The 5,504-nt window shown below is 25.9% G+C and overlaps 1 long non-coding RNA gene across 1 annotated transcript; it reads left to right on the top strand.

Moving 5' to 3' along the window:
• Positions 1-4,941: 4,941 nt before the first annotated feature.
• Positions 4,942-5,213, top strand: LOC135146074 (uncharacterized). Its single transcript, XR_010283662.1, has 3 exons — positions 4,942-4,986; positions 5,072-5,115; positions 5,170-5,213. It is a non-coding gene; the product is annotated as an uncharacterized LOC135146074 (long non-coding RNA).
• Positions 5,214-5,504: the final 291 nt, after the last annotated feature.

Genomic DNA, 5,504 nt, shown 5'->3' with positions numbered 1-5,504 from the left:
ACGACATTAACTTTATATCTAGGTTATTTTAATTTAAGTAAAATTTTCAAACTTTAAATATATTTATTTTTTATTTTATTATTTAAATAATAAAAATTAAATTACATTTTTAATTTTTTTATTGTTTAGTAATAAATTTATTAATAATAATTATTTTAAGTTTTTGTTGGTAACATTTTTCTGGTTTATTATTATTATTATGCTTATTCAAAATAATTTTTAATTAATTTTCATTTCAAAATTACTTTATTTTTTGTTTGTTATTATATAAAACAAATATTTCTTTTAGTATATTTTTATAGTTACTTATTATTGTTATTAATATTTATTATATATTATTAAAATTATATTTTTTATAACAATTTTTTTGTTAACTTTTGTAGTGTACAACCAATCTACAAGTATAGAGATTAAAAATAACTTAGTTGTGATGTGCGGCTATCGTTTTTTTTATAAATTAATAATTTTGATTATAAACTTATTCAACTCTCTATTAACAATTTTTTTTTAAATTGTTTAATTTACGTAAATCTATTTTTATTTATTTTAATTTTGTAAAAATGGTTATTATTATTATTATTATTATTATAATTATTATTATTATTATTATTATTATATTATTATTATTATTATTATTATTATTATTATTATTATTATTATTACATATTTTATGGTTATAGTTTTTTTATTTAGTATTTAATATGTGTATTTATTAAAGTTTTATAATATTTTTCTTGAAAGTAATTTAAATTGCATTTATCTAGTAACTTTTTTTTTGTTAACGGAAATTATATAAATTAATTTTTATATAAAAATTTTGATTTCGATTGTTTTTTACTTTATAACAAATTTGCAATATTTTTTTACTTTATAATTTTTGCTATAAATTTTATTACTAATCTGTTGATATAATTTTTTTTTGAATTAATAAATGTTATATATTTTGTAGTGTTATTGAATCTTTTTAATTTTTGAAATTTCGAATATAATTTATTTTTAACAAAATAGATTCTTTTTAAAATTACTTTTTAAATTGGTTTTGTCAAATTATCGTTTTTATTAAATTCAGTTTGTTTTTATTTTCTATAAATTTGATTTGTAGAATTTTATAATTTTTGTTTCAATTTTTTTATTAATTTTGAATTTATTTTTTATTTCATGAACGTTTAGAAGTTTTTTTAATATTATCAAGTTTGTTAAGATTTTTATTATTTTTTTTTGAATTTAAAGAATAATATTATATTATTAAAGCATTTTAATAAAAGCACTAAAATATTATCATAAACTTTTCTAAGCACTAAATTGTTTTATTATTATTATAAAAAATTTTTTTCTAGAGACTTTTTAAATATTAATTATTATTACTTTAATAAAAAAGATTATTAATGTTATTATTTAAGTTATTCCAGTTATTATTATATAAATTTAATAATTATAATGTTTTCAAGATTATAACTTTTTATAATTTTTTTTATTATATTCTTTTAATTCTTGAAAAACTTTATTATTTATTTTTCTTTATTTTTGGATACAAGAATTTTTATTATTATTTACTTGTAAAATAATTTTTTTCCTCGCTGGTCAGTTTATTTGTGTGCGGAGAGACTGGTGATTTTGAATAAATTTCCGTCCACGTGCTATGAATTTGTTGTGACTCTTTTCATTATTACTACTACAATTAATTTTTTGCCACCCCTTTTCCAAATGTTGGCTGCGAGTTTTTTACATATAAGGCATTTGCATTGTGCTACGTTTTTTTGTTTTCAATACCAACTATTTGAGGGATTCATTATTTTTCATTCTGTTTACTCGTGATATAGTTTGACTTAGCGGCTGAAGGGGACCCAACAGCCGCGCTGGTGATTAAGCTAACCGCCCCGGGATAATCCATATTTTAAAAAGTTTATAACTATAGAGAGTTCACTACTACTACTACTATTACTTATAAAATAACTTCTTTATAAAAGTTTATATTAAATAGTTTTTAATTCAATGAAAAATATTGTCTATCCTGAAAAGTTTTTTTAATGAATAAAGGTTATTCCCAAAGCGGGCCGGTATACACGTTTATTAAAGGAAGTACATCAAACTTTCTTAAAGATTCACTATTTCATATATTATATATTATTATCTTTGTCCATATATTATTCTTTTTATTATTATTTTATTGAGTTGGTTGTTTCAGATAATTCTTTATTTCATTTAAGAAATATTTTATCAGTTTCTATCTTACTATAGTTATTACTATTTTATTATATATTTATTATTTATATATGTTATTATGTTTTTTTCCTATTATTATGCTATAAATAATTATAAGCTCCATTATTTTTTTTTGTAGACGAGAAGTTTAAAGTATTTTATTTATCAAGAAAAAACTACTATTATCTTTTATATATATTTATAATTATTACTATATGCTTTCATGTTATAACTATTTTTATACTCTTTATAAGTTTTATATAAAATTTTAGAGCTATAACAAAAGAGGAATAAAAAAAAGAATGTAAAGTACACTTTATATGATAAATTGTAAACATGATATTATAGAAAGTGAAATATATAATAATTACTAAAAGAAAGGAATAATTTTTTAAAATAATGTATTAATATCAATAATAATATATGAAATTCATTGTTTATTAATAAAATTATAATATCATAGCTGAAGAAGAAAAGAATGATAGTTATTATTTATATTTTATTAAAAAGACTCTGTTGTGTCTTTCAATAAATGTGGTTGGATATGAATACTTGATAATAAAAACCAAAAAAGTCAAGTTGTCTCTGCAGTTTAGAAACATTGCGTCGGAAGTAATATCTCTGAGGAACCGTGTACAATTTTTATGAGCAAAGCAGAGGCCATGGAAAATCATTTACTTACAAACATTTTGCTGTCGAAAATATATTAAATTCCACGTTATACCGTACTACAAGGTTTTAGAGTGGAGTGAGTGCGGACAGAAAAAAAAGGAAGTGGTCGTAAAGTTGTCAAAATCACCAAACAGCAACCCCAGAAATTTATAAAAGTGTTTATAAACAGTGATTCGTGTCCTCTTCGCTTAGCCGCAAAAAAATTTGGCGGAAACCCATCTTATTTGTGTAATATTCTTAATAAAAAAAATTAAGATGTCGGAAAAGCAAACTATCCACCAAAGCATTCAGAAAATCTAATACAACTTGCAAAGCCAAAGTGCTGTCGTTGCTTGCGGAAATTTTCAAATCATGCCTTTATTTTAGATGCGAGTCATATTTTACCCTTTCACTCGCTATTATGAAAGCTTCTCCTAGGGGTAAGTTTGCCACAAAAGCAAAATTTTAAGGCAAAGTGCTGGTATGGATAGCTATTAGACCCATAGGGACTAAGTCGTAATTTTTCGTAAATCTGGATTACAATTAATTGCAAAGCGTACTTAATTGATTGTATTAAACTAAGATTAAATCCGTACGTGACAATTACCAAAATGATCAGTATGTATTCTGGACCAATCTTGCCACATTATGCTAAGATTGCGGTTGATCAACTGCAACAAGGAAACATCAACCGTTTGCAGAAAAAGAGGATAGCCCATCAGGACGACCCAGCTAATTGCCCTGAAGCTCGTCCTATTGTAGATTTTTGGTCCTTATTTATGCGAGAGGGTGACGAGCTACAAACAACGCAGTTGGTAACACGGATCAGCTACGGCTTGAAGCAAAGAGACGATGTTGTACAGAGGCTTTCTGAATCCACTCATAGAAGAACCGATGTAATTGAAGTTCGATACTTTTTTTGTTAGTCACTAACTGTACCATTTGTTAAAATATGTTAATAAGGTATTGCTGTTTATTTCTTATTTACTTTAATAGAATGTTAAGCTGTAGTCCAGATTTTCCCAAAACACCTGTTGGGCGCAAAGACAACTTGTGAGGGAAAGCAACAATAACGGCAGCAACTAACATTGTTGCTGGGAGCACCTGCCAGCTTTGCTTGAGACAAACGATGGAACACCAAAAACGTTCTCTTCCAAATTTTTGCTTACTGATTCAAATTTTTCGGTGATACCTTTCACCTCCTCTGGCCTACAGACGATTTTCATTTTTCTGGGCATCTCGGTTACCGCTTTTAAGGCGTTGTGCTTTTGGCTTACCAGAAGCACCCCGACTACCATGACAGCACCTAGAGTCGAATAGCGCCCAAATTAACGTTTAATTGAATATACCGGCACATGATAAAAAGGGTTGTTGGCAACTTTTATTAAGTTCGGCAAATTTAGTAACTAGTAGCTTAATTACTAATCATTGCAACATATGATACATACCTAATTGTCGCCAACCTGGTGATAAAGTGTAATACAAATCTTAAAATTATGAATTGTGCAAAGTCCTTTAAACTCACTTGTTACTCGGCTACTCTAGAGAATTAAGATCAGCAAAATCTTTGATTCTATATTATAAAGCTAATGGTCTAGTATTCTAAAAAATTTATTATTATATTTTTTTACCAGCCCTTTAAACTAAAGAAAGCGTTATTGCTAAACATATTAGCGAAAATAATATATTTAAAAGTTGACATTTACATGTATGGGAGTTTAGGTAAACTGTGACAACCAGTGGTAAAAAGTTCTTTTTACTTATTGAGTTCTCACGCATTGAAGCCGTAATAGAAAATATATATTTTAAAGTGCATCCTCTGAGTGAATTAATTCTCCTTCCATATATTACAGAGCTTTGGTTAAAAAAATGACTCAAAAACAGTTATTTCAGTAAAAGGATGTTTTGCTTGGGTGCAGCTAACTATATGGGACCAGTTGTGTAAACTGTGACTAGTCTTTAAGTTTACTACACTGACAATGATAATTTTACATAGCAATTAAGTTTTTAACTTCCATAGATTACATAACCTTTAATTTTATATTAATTTCAAAAAAGTTATTCGTTTTAAATAAAACAGGTAAAATAAAGTCTTCCATTTAACTGGCGAAGTGCTATCCCGATTCGATAAAAGTGATTCTCATTGTATTTATTAATTAACGTATTAACTTTTGACGAAATTTTTAATATGTCCATGTCGTCGCTTACATTTTTAAAGTCAGTTAATTCCCAACTACCGCCGGATATCAATTTTCTTTTTAAGTAAGATTTATCCTCATTTTTTAAATGCACCAGTATTTTCTTAATATCACTTAGCAAGCTCTCAAAAACAGATTCCTGGATGTTAACCATTGACAATTCCAGCTTAGGTTCTGAACCTGTCCAATAATTATATTTTATGGTTCTTAAATATTCTTCATATTGAGTCTTTTCTGAAGATCCTTCAAGGCCAGTTTCTTTGAGTTTCATATCTTGGTAGAAGCCTGATAAACAACAATATCCGCCAAACCCTACAGTGTCTTTTACGTACTATCAAATTCTCTATGCCCACTAAATATTTGAGGTCTTCTAGATTACGCTAAAAAGTTAGCGTTCTAGATTTTATTTCCTAAAGAGGCAAAATCGTCTATCTCATATATACATTACCGTCG

The sequence above is a fragment of the Zophobas morio genome, unplaced genomic scaffold (genome assembly GCF_036711695.1).
Source record: "Zophobas morio isolate AGI-343-1 ecotype UQ-CSIRO unplaced genomic scaffold, CSIRO_AGI_Zmor_V1 ptg000207l, whole genome shotgun sequence".
NCBI classification, from domain to species: Eukaryota; Metazoa; Arthropoda; class Insecta; order Coleoptera; family Tenebrionidae; genus Zophobas; species Zophobas morio.
Note: the sequence above shows the minus strand (reverse complement) of the source record. Positions and strands in the feature narration are given on the sequence as shown.